Source organism: Phodopus roborovskii, unplaced genomic scaffold (genome assembly GCF_943737965.1).
Source record: "Phodopus roborovskii unplaced genomic scaffold, PHOROB, whole genome shotgun sequence".
Classification (NCBI taxonomy): Eukaryota; Metazoa; Chordata; class Mammalia; order Rodentia; family Cricetidae; genus Phodopus; species Phodopus roborovskii.
Window position 1 is genome coordinate 68,236,830 of NW_026126418.1, and position 18,055 is coordinate 68,254,884.

Here is an 18,055-nt window from a genome sequence, read left to right on the forward strand (position 1 = left end):
GATGCAACCATCAGAAAAGATTAGTCTGGAGCCGGACACAGCTCTACCATGTAAGCGTGAGAAGTGAATTTGATCCCTAGCACGCCAGTAGAATGTACTCATGGAGGAGGCATCTACCTTTAATTCCAGTGCTGGGGAAGTGGAGACAGAAGGATCCCTGGGATCCCAGGACAGTCAGCAGTGAGTTCCAGGTTCAGTGAGACATAAAGAAGGAGGAGGAGAATAATCCCCATTACATAGAAAGACATCACAGTTCCTGGAACACTGGAAAGTTCTGGTCTTGCCTCACAGAACTTATAAGCAAGACTTTGAAGGGTCAAACTGTTTCCTAATGGTTTGGCTGCACCCAACAGCAGCACTACAGTGGTGTGTGTGTGTGTGTGTGTGTGTGTGTGTGTGTCTCCATGTGCATTCACGAGGCTCAAAGGACAACTTATACAAGCTATTTCCATCATGTGAGTCCCAGGGATTGAACTCAGGCCACCAGGCTGAGTGCCATTGAGCACATTTACCCACTGGGCCATCTCTTGCTGGCACAAGAACACATTGAAATACACAAATACCTAAGCTCCTGACAATGTAAAAATCTTCATGTGGCACCCAGGAAACAACCACCTAGTGTCAGAAAAGCAAACAAGCCACAGTGAAGAGAAAATCCAGTCATGGACACTAACCAGAGGCAGGTGAGGTGACAGGGTTGTGAATGCCAGATAGTTACTGTGTCCCAGAGTTCAAAACACTGGGGAAAAAGAAGGGATAATCAGAGTTGAAAGAAGCAGAACAAAGTTCCACAGGTGAAGAAGTAACAAAGTAAAAAACAGACAAATGTGCTGCAATTAGCCCAGGTTAGACACAGAAGGAAAGGCTGGGGAACTCACTGGTGGCCATGGAAAGGATGCAAAATGAAACATGGGGGATAGAACACAAGTAAATAAATAATAAACAGAGCCTCCTAAGATGTGGGAAACTGCAAGTAACCCAACCTCTGAGTGATGGATCCCCAGGAAGAGAATCAGAAGGTAGGCAGGATATTTTCCAAACTGGGGGCCAGCTACATGGCTCAGGGGGTAAAGGCACTTGCTGCACAACTTCCAGAACCCATGCAAAAAAGGAAAAGGAGTACTAACCTCACAAAGTTGTTCTCTGACCTGTGTGTTTGCAATGTGTGTGTGTGCGCGCGCGCGCGCGCATGCGCGCGCACACACACACACACGCGCACACACACACACACAAAGAATTTTAAAAAGGAAGTTTTCAATCGGGATAACAATGATAAACCTTTAGATCTCCAGTGCTTAATAAACAGCAAACAGGAGAGGTTTAAAGGAAACAACAGCCAGGCACATTACTGCAATGTCCAGAGAGAGCCTAAAAAGCACAGACCCAAAACTCAGGACACTCAGGAATGGAGACAAGAATGACAGCACTTGGGCTGGTGACAGTGGCAGATAGGAGACAATGGAATGGCAGTAGCAATCATTTAAACACACACACACACACACACACACACACACACACACACACACACACACTCCATCAACCTGGAACTTTCTATACAGAAAAGAACAAAATCTTTTCCAAAATGAATTGTGAGTCTTTGGTGACTTTAGAACTGCCCTGGTCCCCAACCCAGAGTGCAGTGCCAAAGTGGAAGCAGCCCCTTGCAGGATGTACTGGTTTGGACCTGATATGCGCAGATTTTTGCTTTCATTCTAGTGGCCCAACCTGGTCAAGGGGCAATGTCCAGGTGGACTAGCCTAGGGCTTCCTGTGAGGATGTTAGCCCTCACTAAACCCAGCCTCCCAGGGTCTGAGTGGTGTATACACTCTGCCCACATGGGAGCTGATGGTATCCATGTACTTGGAGGATGCCCAAGCTGAAAGCAGTGCCTCTGAATACCCTTACCAAAGGTGAGGGGCGAGGAATGAAGTGTTCTGGGCACAGTGGTCTGAATATGCCTTTGTCTTTAAGCCCCACCTGTCACTAAGACATATGAATGCAGATGAAAGTCTGTCACAATTTAAAACACACACACACACACACACACACACACAGAGAGAGAGAGAGAGAGAGAGAGAGAGAGAGAGAGAGAGAGAATGCATTTTAGTTGTTCATTAGGTCACTTGTAGTTTCCATGGCTACAGAGGTGCCTCAGGTGTTGAGACAAGAAGGTGGAGTTCTCCTTAGTCCTGCACATGGCCCTGTCACCTCTACGCTGGAGGAAAATCTGTCGTTTTTCGTGCTTCAAAGTTTGGGCTGGGCTCTCAGGTCAGAGAGTCCCAGTTTGGCTTATTTCACAGGTGGGAAACTGGGAACAGGCACCCACATCACTGCAAACAGTAGAGAGTTAACAGGAACCCAGGTCATTTTAGGGCCACACCTCAGGCTGAGCAGTTTAGACAGAGGTGCCCTGACATCTTGGCCTAGCAGAACCCTGGTTCCATGAACAGCAGGACTGCTGCCCACCTGTGACAGGCCACTCTCTCCCTTTCACGTGTATTCCCCATGTCTGCCCAGGTTCAAGCTTCACTTACTGGCTGGGACCATACTCTCCTCCCTTCTGGCCCCCGAGGGCCTCGCCGACACCAAGTCTTCACTGTCTCCCTGCTTCCACCTGCCACCCCATCTTCCCAGAACCACCTCAGGCCTCCCCAGTGTGTCAGCTTCCTCCTCTGGTCTCAGCTCAGGCTGACCCTTTGGGGTGCTCTCTTGACTAATACTGATCCATCTTCTGTGCACATTCCCAGTACAGGGCCCATGCACCAAGTGTAATGGGCTGAGATGTCATCCGAACGCATCAGAAGCTCTGTGCTCAGTGACAACAGCCAGGGTAGACCTCTCTATCCGCCTGAGTGTCCTCTCCTTCCCCTTACACACTCAGGCTCTGCTGGGGGGGGGGGACATGCTTCACCTTCCCTCCTCTCCACCACACCTCCCCCTACCTCTTTCCCTGTTGACCATGACCGGAGGCTTCTCTGTCCTCATGTAGACACACCAGCAGAGGTGAGGGGGCTCCTCACTCCCCTACCTAGTCTCTTCTCCCCAGTATCTGCTCAGGGCCAAGTGTCTGCCAAGCCCGGGAAAGCAATATTAGAATTAACTGCATGAGCATCTACAGAGTGGCCACTGTGCCAGCCCTTGTCTTTTCCCCCAGCCATTAGTTATACCAGTTCAGACCATCATACTCATTCTCTCTGCTCTGATTGGAGGAAGGTGATAGAAAGGGGCCTATTCCCTGTTCTTCCCCACCACCACTCCAGATTAGTGGAACTGGAGCAGACCAGTCACCAGGTACCAGCCATGAGTTTTCATCTCTGTAAGACCTGTTCATGATGTCAGATCAGGAGGGTTTGAGCCTAGCCACTCCTAAGAACTACCTAAAACACAGACCTACCTGGTAAGCTTCCTCCTTCCCCTACAATGGACCTTTTTACTACAACAAGAGGGGCAGACCTTGGTCATATGACTTAACCAATGAAGCAGGGGCAAAAGGGACCACATCCCACTTCTAGGCAAAGTCTTGAAGAAGTATGCATTCCTGGGATCCAGACAGCGTGTGCAGAAAGCATACACTCAGAAACTGGAGCTATGGAATAGCCCTGAGGGCCTAGACTGGACACCCAGAGTGAGTGGAATAGCACCAGCTACATATAAGTTGGTAAGCAAGAAGAGCTTTGCTTGCTGTTCTATTGTTCAGTGTCAGGACAGCTTGTTACACAGTCACTATGCCAATAACTGTCTGATACATACATACATACATGAGTATCAATCTTGCTACTCAGGCTGAGACATAACCAGTGCTACATACAATAAAGCAAGGATGACCCAAAAGGTAGATCCTGATGAAGATTCCCTATGAGTTGGAGATCAGAGAACATGAGGATGCCATGTTGCTGAAACAGCCAAGTGAAAGAAGCCCTCTAGGAAGCATATAATCTTCCAGAAGCCTGAAGAATGGGAGCTAGACAGTGTCTCCCAAGTAAGATGTTCCTTCCTGCCCCATGGCTGCAGAGGGCACAGGGTGAGTCTGGGTGTGTCTCTGGGTATATATATGTATGTATGTATATATATATATATGTATATATATATATATATGCTTGTGTGCACGTGTGTGTGTGTGTGTGTGTGTGTGTGTGTGTGTGTGTGTATAGTTCTGGAGGTAGAACCCAGGACTTCTTACATTTTAAATAAGCTCTCTACTACTGTGCATATGTGTTGTATGTATATGTATGCATCCATATGTCTACTAAATGCATGTGCCTGTTGTGTGTGTTTATTTGTTTTCTGTGTTTCCAAATGTGTATCTTCATATGCACATCTCAGTGGGTCTCTTCTGTATGTGTGTCTTTAGTGTGTGTGCATGTGTGTTTTCGTATGTGTGTCTGTGTTGGTTCCATGTGTATATCTCTGTATATCTGCTAGGTATATACCATGTGTATGCATAGTTATATTTGTGCATGTCTTCATATGTGTCCATGTGTGTGTGTTTGCATGTACATGTGTGTTTCTGTATATCCACTGTGTGCATGTATGTCATGTGTGCATGTATGTGTTTAAGTGTGTCCCCTTATGAATGTCTCTGTGTGTGCATGTGTGTTTCTGCTTGTGTGCCATGTGTATGTCTCTCTGTGTGCCAGCTGCGTTTTTTTATTGTTATTGTTCTTTGTGTGTCTGCTGTGTGCATGCAATGTATGTGCATATGTCTACATATACATGTCTGTGTGTACATGTTTATTTGTGTATGTATCTGTCTTTGTTCCTGTTGTTCATGTCTGTGTGTGCATATTTGTCTCTGCATGTGCCTGCTGTATGTATGAGTCTCCATCCCTGTGTATGTGTCTACATGTCTGTCTGTGTTGTGTTGCTGACTGGGGTCTGGGGTCCCAGCCATCTCACAGATGTCAGCCAGCCTGCTCAGCAGTGAAGAAAGGGCTGCAAGACCTCTATCACCAAGCTGAGTCCCTGCCTTTTTTCTTCCCTGGAAGCATTCCAAGTTCTCTTAAAAGTGGACACATGAGGCCTCACCTGCACACTCTGTACGGGCAAGCACCAGAGTCCTGTGCTGGCTGCCCACCATGCGTCCTTAGTCCACTGGCTCCTTCATCTCCTCACTTAGCTGATTGGCATGGCTCATCCACCCAGAGCAGCCCTGAATAGCAAGGCTCAGCACTGACCTGCCCAGAGCATTTTCATTTTGTGAAATGGGGCTCAGCCAGGTGTGGTGGCACACACCTACAGTCTCACTACTCAGGAGCCAGAAGTTAGAGGACTGCCTTGAGTTCAGGGACAGCCCAGGTTACCTAGTGAGATCTTGTCTCAAAACAAAACAAAAGAAATGGCAACAGATCCGCGCACGCACACGCACACACACACACACACACACACACACACACACCACACATGGTAAACAAAGCAGGATTTGGGGGTTTTCAAGTGAGCAGAAGCCTACTCCATAGGCACATCTTGCAGATTAAATAATCTTTACAACTCTTCATAGTCATGAAGTGGCAGTGTCGACTCTAGGGTCTGATGGGGTGGGGCTCCCCCACCTTGAGTCACTCTGTCACTGGCAGCTCTGTGGCAGGAGAGCTGAAATGAGTCAATAGTGCCCGGGGATATAGGAGGCAACTGTCCTGTGATGTTCTTCTGTCCTGAGGACACTGGACAGGGGTGCTATAGGCAAGTTTTCCCAAGGCAGATGTCACCTCTGGCTCTAACAATGGTTGTCCTGATCAAGGCACTGCATCTTTTGGAAGATGGGATTGACCCTCATTCCACATGGAACTACTCATAACAAGGCCCATGCATCCCAGGCACTCTGCCGGCTGTTGGGGTTGCCTCGATGCAGACAAGACCAGAGGGGAGCAGAATGAAGACCCTCAGGGGAAGGGTCTCAGAGAGTTCCAGAAATGGCACAGAAGTGAGCAGGCAGGGTGCAGCAGAGCACAAGGCGAAGTTGAGAGGGTGGATCCATTCCGTGAAGGGCTCCGTGGGCTGCAGCCGGGGGTCTGAGTTTCTCAGCCACGTGTGGCATGGGAACCGGTCAGCAGCCTCTCTCTCTGATCTAAGCCCAGAGACTCCACAATCTACTGTCATGTTCTACCATGCTCCTGCAGGGGTCAGGGATCATCCCTGGTGACAGAAGAGGAAACCACACCTGTCTTTATGTGCCAGGAAACTGGAGCAAAAGGAGGGTTAGCGACCAGGCTGCATTTACCAGCAGGTCCGCGGTAGCTGCTAAGAGTACCGCTGACGGCAGACCCTATCTCATCCCATGCTCCCCACTCTTCCCTCTTATTCTCGCCCCACCCTATCTCCTGATTAGTGAGGTGGGGGCTCCCAGGGAGAAAGCAAGACACAGACTAGTGGGAATATGAACAACCGTGAGAGTGATTTCCCAAGACACTGCTGTGAAGCAGCCTTCTGCAATGGCATTTTGTTTTGTAATTAGAGGGCATCTCGTGTGGGAGGCTTCACGAAGGTAAAAATCACAGACGGCTGTACTCTTTAATTCTGGGAGTTGGTTTATAAGGAGCTTCCCACGTAATGAGTGTTTTAACCAAACAAACGCCAGACACAGGTAAACACCAAGAGTCCTTATGTCAACCATGTGGGCAAAGACTCACAAATTCTAGAGAAAAGAGACACAGGCTGCCCCGCACAACCCTACCCTGCCTCCTTTCAAAGGAGATGTGACCAAGGCCTCTCACACATAGAGGGCAGGGTGCCACTTCTGGGGTAAACCAGCCTGGCCTCTGAAATGGGCTCAGAAAAAGAGACCCCAAGTAAGTGTCTGCCTATAAACTGGAAAAGTGAACATCTTTATTTTGCTCTAGGGAAGTTCCTGGATGTTCCCAGTGAGACTGTGTATGCCAACTCTGAGTAGAGGGATTTGGAAAGCACAATATAAACATTACATTTCAAATATTGTAAGGTGAGCCCCAGATGCATGCTATGATGAGTTAATGGTTCTCCCAGTGTCCCCTCAGCCTCCCAGATCTCTGTGGCCTTGCTCTCGGAGCCTCCTGCTGCTCCTGGCACATTGAGAGCAAACAAGCACTAAGGGGAGCACCGATGGGCATGGTGGGTGGCCCAGAAGCAAGTGAACTGACTGGGCAGAGAAATGGGGAGCCTGCAATAGAGGGTCCTTTGGTCAGGGCCAAGAAGGGGAGATTGGCTAAGCCAGCCTTAGGAACCAAAGCACATGAGTGGAGATCTCAATTACACTCGTATAGACATAGTTAGAAGCCAACGAGGCACCTGGGACTAGCCCTGTCTGGTGCTTTCTTTCTCTCAAAGAAAAACCCGGGCATTTCTAGAGCCTCCCTTGCCTCCAGTGATGGTGGCAGTGTCTGGCCTGTGTGAAATACCTGCTCCCTTGACTATATACCTGGGGGGGGGGTGTTCAGCTCTGACTACATCCAGGATGCCTTCCCTGACTGCTCCAGCCTGAGGTGATTTCCATAGAATCTGGAGTACTTGCCTCCAGGCCTCATGCTGCCATCCACACAGAACCTTCCCACACTGCACTTTAATCCTGTTCACATGCCTCCTCCCACTCTCCCCTCCCCCGGCCAGCCATTGGGGCCTTCCACTCAAGGCTTACACCCAGTCAACTCTATAACAGAGAGAACCAGTGGACAGCACACAGGCCTGTTGCCAAACCAACTAGGTAAATCTGTGAGTCAACAGCTGTGCCCTGCAAATCAGGCTGGAACTAGGGCTTTGTGACAGAAGATGAAGCCCTGAAACCCATCCTCAACTTGGGGGCAGGAGTTAGGTCAAAGGACAAGGGAGGAACATTCATGAATAGGGACACTGAGGTCCAGTGTGGCTGCAGAGGAGCATGTTAACCACAGCCAAGGAGTTGGAGGCTTTTAGTTTGTATACAGTAAGAAGGAAAAAAAAAGCTGTATTGGTTTTCCTTTTGTAGCAAACACACATTTCTTTTAATACAAATATTTGAATATATTATATAATGAATATATATTAGGTAAGCATACACAAGGCATAGCATAAAAGAGACAAAACCACCCATCATTGCTTTGTGCAAGCAGAGACTATTCCTGTTATGGTGGCTGGCATGATTAGGGAGCCAGAGAACCCAGGTCCAAAGATATTGGCTGATGGTTCCGAGGCCAGCGACCAAATACCACAAGCAAGTAACAGCAAAAAGCAGAGGTTAGCCATATGGGTGTGGGCCCAGTCAGTGGGCAGAGCAACCTGGGAATCCCCAAGGATCAACTTTGCCATTGGGTAGCCCGCAGGAAACCTGGAGCTGGTTTTAAGAGCTGAGCCCTAAGTGGTGACAGCTTTGCCCATGGAGGGCTTTGTCGGTTTGACAAGGGCATCCATCCCTTGTCTGCTCTGAGGCCATCTTCAGGTTTGGCCAGGAACAGAGTACCATAGGAGTTTCCCAGCAGTGTGCAAACTTCAGTGCGCTTCTAGGAAGCTGGACCCTCATACAAGGTGAATAAAGATCCCAGGGATCGAGGGATTAAGTGACCTCACTCGGGACATACACAGTGTTCTGGTGGTTCCTAAGGCTGTGCCACACTGCCATCCACAACAGCCATGGGAGGTGGCTGTAGCCCTGGGAGCCTGGCTTGTTCCCGAACCACTGCTCAGGTTGCTAACTAATCCTCTCCTGATTCCCAGACAGCTGTGCAGCCCTCCTCCCAACCAACTCACTTCAAGAGAATCTGTTTCAGAATCATAAGCATTCGTGTGTGTGTGTGTGTGTGTGTGTGTGTGTGTGTGTGTGTGAGAGAGAGAGAGAGAGAGAGAGAGAGAGAGAACATTTGGTGTCATTCCTTTAGCTCTGTCCAATTATTTTTGAGACAGGGTCTTTTACTAGTAAGAAACTCTTCCAAACAGGCTAGGGTGATCAGCAAACCCCTGGGTTCTGCGTGTCTCCACCTCTCAAGTTCTGGGATTACAATCATGCACCTCCAAACCTAGCTTTTCTGGCTCCCTCTCATGGGTCCTAGAGAGCAAACTCATATCCTGCTTACAAAGCAAGCATATTATCAACTGAGCCATCTCCTCAGCTCTACTGCTGAAGAAGTTGGACACAAGTATAGGTGACTGGCTCAGCCTGGCTCCAGCCTTTCCCACAGATGTTCCCTTTGGGTGGAGGGACCCAGTAGCATCCCACTGGGGTGGTGGGGTGTGCTACCTTGGTGCTGAAGAGAAAGCCCTACTGTAGGCACACGAGGGCTGCCTCCTAATCACTCACAGCTCATCCTAGACTCTAGTGTAGGCCAATCTGGATGATGTTTCTTCAGTTCTGGGCAATATTCCCCATTACTCCAATCCACCCCATCACCCCTTGTGGCTGGCATCTGCTCAGTGCCTGCCGTCCTGGTCCAGATGGACATGGTGACCTCTTCTGAGTCTCTTTGCCTCTTCCCTTCCCTCTTCAGTCAGGCTCTATGCTGCAGCCACAGTGTTAAGGCCAGGCCTGACCATTGTCTACCAAGGTTTAGACTTCTGTCTATGGCCCTCTCATAGCTTGCCCATAGCTTACAGAGCATAGCTTACAGCCTGGATCTGACCAGCCCATCTCCACCCTTCTTCCTTACAGGATCCCCGGGAATTAAGGACAGAAACCCTCAGGAATCCACATGCCAGGCTCTTTACTCCAGATTCCCATGAGTAAGGGTTCTATACACAACCTTCCTGTGCCCATGAACCCAGTTCCTGGGGGAATAGAAAGCTTTGGGAGGAGAGAAAGAGAGGATCTGGCAGGCACTATGGCTCCAGCCTGAATGAATCCCCTCTGCAGGGCAGTAACGGGGTAGTCAGGAAGCCCCTTCCTGTTTGACCACATCCTCACCATGCTTCAGGTCATCCCTGCACAGGTGCCACCAAATACCCACAGGAAGCAGAAGCACCCTGTGTTTGTAGATGAGGATACTGCGTGAATTGCCCCAAGACCTGGGCCTTGAATCCCACCATACAAATCACCATTTCATGCCACCTAGGTCAGAGCTTGAAGGGGAACAGGACAGTGGTGGTAGAGTGGAAGCAGAGTGGAAAGTCTGGGCAGTCTGCCACTCTGTCTCCTCCCCAACCCCTGAGAATTTAGAGTCCAATATAGCTGACTGTGGGGTGACACATTTCTGGTTGAACACTATCGTCATTCCTCCTTGGATTGGTAGATCTGCAGGAACAGGTCTCCAGGCAGTGAAACCTCCCTCAGAACCAGCACCAGGCTTAGGCATGTAGACCCAGCCCAAAAGTGCAAAACCCCACAGCATCAGGAGAGGATGGGATGGGCAGGAATGGGAGGGCTGAGAGGAACCACAGGAGATATGAGATCATCAAATCCATCTGAGGTCTATAAAGGAATAGGGACTGGCCCAAGGTCACCCAGGAAGATGGGCCGAGCTAAGCAAAGTCTTGACTCCTCCATCTGTGCCCACACTCTCTGTAAGCTCTTTGTCCATGCTAGCTGTCTGTGTCTGGAGCTCTGGGGACTTTCTCACTTTCGGGAGGGGTGAAAGTGGAGAGAGCACATCTTGGGCTCCCACATCTCATGGCATTAGCTTGTCCCAGAGAGCCAGCAATGTTCTCCAGCTCCCCACCCCCAACAGGTATTCCAGACACCCAGTTTGAGAGCTGTACCTCCTCCTAAACCCTACACCCCCCAGGCTTTACAAGTGGATCAACACCAACCAGCCCTACAGGAGCTCAGGTTATGGGGACTACTCATCTGTCTCCTGTATGGCATGAAGCAAATGTATCACAAATGACTACCAAAGAGTGGTAGAGGGGGAGAGAGAAGGGGAAACAGAGCTCCTGGTCTCAGGAATAGAAAGAACTCAAAGCCACACAAAGTTGAACGCACTCAGCAAGCCTGTAGCCCATGTGTCCAAAGAGGGTTTGAACCACTTTCAGCTGGCCAGAGGTGTCAAGTCTGGAAAGTCTTAGCATAAAGACTTTACTCCCTATTCTGTCTCAAGAAGGGGAAGGTGAGACAATGGGCATATGTGCTTTTCTGCAGCCATAAACTTCTAGGAGGTGGACACTGTCCCTGGAAGCCTGCCATGAATCTGACCAGCATAGGAAGGAGGAACCACAGGGGAGCAGCCTGGTGCTTGCCTGCAGACCCGTGAACTCTAGCTTCCTCAAGAACGGGGCAAGGGAACATGATGGAGCCTATAGAAAGGTCTGGAGACTTGTCACCCGGGTTTCTTTCTCCAGAATCATATCAGCAGAGCCACGTGCACCCATGTGACCCTGACCTGAAGAGGGCAGGATATTGAGTAGGGTGAGAGAGTGAAGTCCTGAGGGTGGATGTGAACCTGTTTTTGGAGTTTTGGTGTTTGAGGCATGTCATTTCCTGCTTGAAAAACACACCTGCTTTCCTGCTGTGCCCCTCCTATCCTTACTATTTAAGATGAGGTTTCCAGCAACATGGGAAAGAGGCGGCAGATGCCTCCACCACCTGTTAACTGTGACCTTGGACAAGAAGCCAAACTCCTCTAAGCCTCAGTTTCCTCATCTGTCAAAAGGGGCCCCCAACCCGTTCACACTGGCGCTGGACATAACGGATGTCAGCAGTAGCCCAGGTCAAGCATGCAACACCAACCTGGTGAGAAGCAGGGAATCAAACATCTCACTTCCAGGCAGCAAAGGATGAGTGGAGCCAGGTTTCCAGTCTTCTCGGACAAACTTTCTCTCCCCGTACCCCTTCCCCCAGGCAGGCCACCTTTGGAGGGAAATAAAGCTTCTCTTCTGTCAGTGGGTTTCTCTGCCTCTTGGCTAGGACCACACTGCCCATCTCAGGGCACTTGGAGGGTGGGTCGCAATGGGATGGTTTGGTTAATGCTGTGCAGGCACCTGTATAGGTCAGGGCACCTGATGCAAGGCGGCCAGGGCAGGCTGCAGTGGGTACTCCAAATGATGTGGGTACAGAGCACAGGCTTCCCAGCCTGTGTCGCCTGCTCTCACACTATGACCTGCGCAGCGCACTCGCTTGGCCCTTACCTTGAACCATGGGAACCACGCTGCCCCGGCTGGCGGAGGACTTGGACACACGTGACAGGGCAGGCGTCCCTCTGTCCCGGACACAGCGAGTAGCGGCAAATGCAGCCCAGGCCACTGCCCGTGCTTGCTGGGGCCAGACTGGCAAGGAGAGCGCCGAGAGGCTCCTGGAGGCCCCAGAGGAGGCAAGTGCGTGCCCAGGAGAGAGCCCCTGCCAGCTGCGCTCTGCGGCCGCGGCTCTGGACGCCCAGCTGCCTCCCGGAGAGCTGCACGCGCGACTCCAGCCCAGTCCCGGGCGCGGGGCGCGCGCTAGAGGGGAGGGCGCGCGCGCTACCCTGCTGGGGAGTGCGCGCAGCGGGCCCCGCGCGCGCCAGTCGGCCAAGGCTGCGGCTGCGGGGAGGGGAGGAATGGGGGGGGGGGAGGAAAGAGCAGCTGGGGAGCTGTCCCTGGTGCTGCGGTTCCCCGCAGCGGCACCCACATGCAAGGTCTGGGGGCCCACACCTCCGTGCGCGCCCTGCGTGGTTCCCGCTGATCTCCACCAGTCTGTTTCTGTCTTCCTGATGTTTGATCTCAGTGGCGATGGGATTTGCCTGGCTCTGGACAGTGCAACCTTGGAGCAGATCCCTGGTCCTTGTTTCTGGGGTGACTGACAGCAGGGCCTTTAAAGCTGGTCTGAAAATGAAAGGCAAGGATGTCCACAGGCATAGCACACCCTAAGTGCTTGACAAATGCTCACCTTTGCTCTTACTTGTTTCCATTCTCTGGGTCAGTATCATGTAGCACTGGAGGGCAGTGCATATTCTCCGTACTGGGCTGGTTGGTGGCTAGGGCCTGTGGTTGATTCAGGTTTCCAGCCATTGGGGAGGAACCATCATTAAACCAATGGTTGGAAGACAAGGCAAGACAGATTTACTTTGGACATGAAGAATTTTCTGACCTTTCTTCTTGAAAATATGGCCCCAAGACAAACCAATCCCTGAAGATGTGGCTGCAGACCCAAGCAGAGGGGAGTATATATTGAATGAGACTTTGAGTTAAAACACACAACACTCTGAGAAACCTTCCTGGATCGCTAGGAGTGCCCTGAGAATGCTTGATTGTGCTGAATTTATCCTGGTGCTCTGTAATAGGCGCTGTCCTGGTGGGAAGGGCATAAGTCAGCCCATCCTGAGAGGCCAGTGAACTGGTGGAGTCTCCTTCCCTTTTGCCCACTAGATGGGCATAGAAGGACCAACAATTCATTCTAAGACATGCCACAGGGCCAAGGAAGCAGCTGCTTCAGCCAGACCCCCTACCCCCACCAACTTCCATGTTGTGTCCTTCCTAAGGGTCCTCACTGAGCTTCCCCAGTGATACTCAGATTCTTGGTGCTTGAGAGTTTCTTTATAACATACTGGGAACATCCTTCATCACACTTAACTATCAGGAAGAGATGGCCCCTGCCTTTCCCTGCCTTTAAGTATCTTCACCCCTTGCAAGATGGGTAATTAATTGTCACCTGCCTCACTTCTCCAGGGACTGGTGGCTCTGCTTGATTCATTAATTAACTGTACTCAGAGCCTGCTTGCAGCAGGCACTTACCTCACAGTAAATACCACTCGTTATGTGCTCAGTGCATTCCAGATGCAATGCTAAACACTTGCATACATTGTCTCACTTAGCCAGCTCAGTGATGGCCTGGGAGATCCAACCAGAACCTACTTTGCAGGTGAGAAGGAAAAACAGGGTCCTCAGCGGCAGACCAGAGCAGGGGCTCCTCAGCCTCTTTGTGGATCTCCCACACCCAACAACATTCCCACTCAGAGGCTGGACAATGGACCCCATAGAGATGATCCTGTATAAGGGGAGGGCAGAGAGCCCTGGAGAATGCCAAGAAGAAAGCACGAACCAACCAGCCAATCAACTCCTGCAACCGTTTTTCACTGTCTCAATCGAGACTTCGTGGCTTTTGGTGATTGCCTCAGATTCTTAGATGCTGTCAAATGTGTGCCAAGAATTTCAAAAGAAGTCTCACCATCAAACCCTGCCTTTGCTCACCAGTTCACCCACACTTCTACTTCACATGGCTCCCAGTGAGTGTGGGAGCCATGGTCTGAGCAGCCAAGCACCCAAAAAATGGTTTGGCTGGCTGACTCTGCTTTTTCCTATGTGAGCAGGGGTGCGTTCCCAGTGATAGTGTGACTTTACTTAAGAGGTGCCCATTTCATTTAAACCATGACTGGCTTCAGTGACTCATAGCATGTATAGTAGACACCCTGTGTGTTGTGTACACATGTGTACTAGTGTGCTCTTGCATGTAGAGGTCAGAGGTCAACAATGACCATCTTTCTCTATCACTTTCCTTACTTTTTTAGACACAGTCTCTCATTGAACCTGGAATTTACATTTTCAGCTAGAATGGCTAGCCACTGAGGATGCAGGCTCTTCCCATCTCTGCTTTCCCCTGAAGCTGGGGTTACAGACACAGGCTGCCACACCCAGTTTTTAGTGGGAAGCAACACTCAGATCCTCATGCTTGCACAAGTGCCATTATCTGCAAAGCCATTCCTGATGCCTTCGTAACCTTCACTTCAAAATGTTAACAGAGAGGTGAAATGACTTTCCCAAAGTCACAAAGCCAACAGAGAAATGCACAGAGCAGATACCATTTGGAATATGGCATAATGGTCACCACTCAACTTGTTTTTTGTGTATGGAAACATGCCTTGATTTTATTTTTAAACTCATTTCTAAAATTACAAAAGCAAGGAATATGGAGAAGCCTCTGAGCTGACTTCATAGAAAAAAGGCACCATTGAGTTTCCTGAAACAGCAAGTCCTGGTACAAAACAAACAAACAAACAAAAAACAAACAAACAAAACAAAAAAACCTTATCCCCGTTCAGTTCTTCCAACTGGGCAGCGGCAGCTATGGCACGGGAGGCTGGGAGCCATTCCACTACAACAGGCTTTCCAGTTGCGTGGCAACTTCTGTCCTGTCCTAGGCATCTTTCCACAACATACAGTTTAGTGGATGTAACCCAAACCCAACAGATGGTGGAGGTGTTGAAAACTGTCCAACACGCAGCAACATGTGGGGCAGTTTGCAAGGCTTGCTTTCCAGCCTGGGCGAATGTGGCTTTAGTAAAAGCAGCCTCTTATGCTTCAAGTGGGCTGATAGATGAGCAGCTTCAGGACTGAGGGCTGATGGCCTCTACATCAGAGGCAGGGACACCAAACATTTCTTTCCAGTGCTCTGCAAATATCCAAGCTCATGATGCACTCTCTGATGGGGTGTGGAAGAAAAAATCACTAGTGACCGAAGGAGACTATGAGCACCCAGCCATGCTTATCTACCTCCAATCACTGTGGGTTAATATCTCCAATATGACAGGGTCTAGAGTCACCAAAGAGACAAACTCCTATGTGTGCCCGTGAAAGAGTTTATAGATTGGGTTACCTGTGATTGGAAAACACACTCTGGGCATGAGGCTGCCATCCTGTGGGGTGGGATCCTGGGTTGAATAGAAGGGAGAAAGGAGATGAGCACAGGCATTTACCTTTCTCTGCTTCCTGGACATAGATGCAGTGTGACCAGCTGGCTGGTGTATCTGCTGCCATGCCTTCTTCGCCATGATGGGATATACTGTCAAACTGGGTGGGCCCACATAAGCACTTCCATCCGCCTGTGGCTTTTGTTAGGTGTCTTGTCACAGCAGTATGTTGTGCAATGAGCACTGGATCCTCTGGCTTGAAGGCCATGCACCCAGCTTCTGCTCATGACTGGGAGTGTCATTCTGCAGAGTGGAAGGAACGAAGTATTCTTGGAGAAAGGAGGCTTCTGCCAGGACCTACAGAGCCAAGGACAGAAACAATTTCCAAGGCTCTTTCAGGGAACCCTTGGGAGAAGGGAGCTTGAGTCTCCAGAAATATCATAGTGAAGGCTGGTGGAGACCCTTTCTGTCCTGGACACCTGGGAGATTTTGGGAAGGGTTGTGCTGGTTGGTTGGCAAGGATAAAATTTCTATTGTTGACCATCACCTTGCTTTCTTAGGCTGCAGTCATGAGGGGCTCAGAAGTTGGTTGAACATGACAGTAGAACCATGTGTCTACCCAACTCCAAGTGATCTTCACAGGTCAAGTCCATCCAGACAATTAATGAATTAAAATTAACCAGAGACTCAGACACTATCAAGCAACTGATTATTTTGTATTGTGAGGTGGAGTCACTCTCATGTCTCAGATCAAAGTCTGTTAGACTGGGCAGCTCTGAGGCACTGCCAGGAAAATTAAAGTACTCGAGAGAACAAGCAGGTTAGACGAGTGTGCACGAGAATGGAGACTGTGAGTGGGTGGGTGCATACAGGGGTGTGAAGCCCACGGGGTGGGGGTGCGTCTTGCTGTAGTTCCCAACAGGAGCCTCGTTTTTTTTTTTTTTTTTTTTTTTTTTTGGAAAGCACTTGTGGTGGTTTTAATTACTGCCACAACCTGAAACATTTTGACAGTGAGCTCGATGTTCTCATTCTTGAGAGATCATGGAGGATGATAGATGAGGAGGTAGGTGCACTGGGATTAGTCCTGGGTCTCTTGGGGTTCCTTGTGTGAGTCACAGGCTGGAAAATCCCGATGTGGATGTGGCAGGGGGAGCCAGAATCAGGGGTTTTATTGTTTTGGGACCTGCATTGGTTCTCAGGATGTTTGACTCCGGAAAAGCCTTAGCCAGAAGGGTCCTAATCAGTCCTTCATTTCCCCCAGGCAAGTGACTCCAGCAATCCAGACAGCTTTCCAACTTCATTCATTTGTTCACCACACACTCTGGATGTGGGGAAACCAAAGTAAAGAACCTTTATATTCTGGAAGCTCAGAGCTGAGCGATGTCTCAAAGTGAGGTCCTTCATTTCACATGGGAAGTGTTTATTGGCAGCCTGGCATCTCTCCTATGCTATTTTATCTCTGAAATATGTTGACAGTGTTGAGTGGAGAATTGGTGTTTCCTTTGACAACTTCCCAGCAAGGAACCTGTGACAATAGCCAGGTCCACTGGTCTCTGAAGTCCTTGCTGGTGATATCTTGAGCTCAAACTGACTCCCTCGGGGTATTATGATTTTTTTTAAAAGCCATAAAATGTGAGACCGAGTCTTTGAATTATGTGAACCCCAGGTTAAAGCACCCTCCCAGCAATTTCCTGCTTCTGTTAGTGCTGCTTGGTAAGGAGAGGTGCACACTGGAGTTTAATAAAAGCGCAACACAGAATCCCTTCTGTGATCGACACATGCAAATATGGAGAGGTGACAATAGAATGACAAGACAGACTGGAGCCCTTTTTCTCCAGGGAAAGATGGGGTCTTTCTCTTGGGGTGGAATCTTGATGGACAGCACCGACAAGTAGCTTTGCCTGTTCAAGACCTGCCCCACCCCCACCGCGCGCCCAGACCTGGGACACCTCTTGGGCACAAAGAATGAAAACTTGTTCTCCTGTCAGAGTTGATTGCCACCACCAGCCTGACACCTGCTGACAATCTGGATTGGGGTGACAGGAGGCAGCATGTGGAGGAGGAGGTAGAGATGGAGGAGGGGGCAGTGTGGGGAGGAGGTGGAGAGGAGGGGAATAGTGAGACAGAGCTAGGGAGCAGAAAGAGCATGGCAGATGAAGCAAGAGCGGTGGAGGCAGGAGGGTACCCGCATCCCACAGCTGCCTGGGGTTACAGTTATAAGAGTAAAAGCTGGAGAAGGGGGGTGAGTGGTCCCGAGTGAGGGTCCCAGGTCAGTGGGGTCCCAAGGTAAGGGACCACGTGGGAGAGCATAGCAGGTGAGGGTGAGGATGACCGAGGTGGCGAGGCGAAGGAATAACAGGCAGGCAGATAGAGCCTAAATGAGTTTATTTAGAAAGGGGAGTGAGGGAGAAGGGAAGAGACATAGAGGCGCTGGGAACACAAGAGGAGAGAAGGGGGGGGGGGAGAAGAAGGGGAGAGGTAGCTGGTGGCCAACCGAAAGCAGGAGAGAGTAAGCAAAAGAGAAAGCAAAAGAGAGCGTTAAGTGGGCAGGGATCTGTCTTTTAAAGGGGTCCTTTACACCTGTGGGGGGG

The 18,055-nt window shown here is 50.0% G+C and overlaps 1 protein-coding gene across 1 annotated transcript in view; it reads right to left on the reverse strand.

Moving 5' to 3' along the window:
* Window positions 1-12,277, reverse strand: part of Fam163b (family with sequence similarity 163 member B) — a 31,531-nt gene extending 19,254 nt beyond the window's left edge. Inside the window, exon 1 of the mRNA XM_051184959.1 lies at window positions 11,995-12,277. The gene's annotated coding sequence lies outside the window, so the exon portion shown is untranslated. The remainder of the gene's footprint in view (window positions 1-11,994) is intronic.
* Between the last annotated feature and the right edge of the window lie 5,778 nt (window positions 12,278-18,055).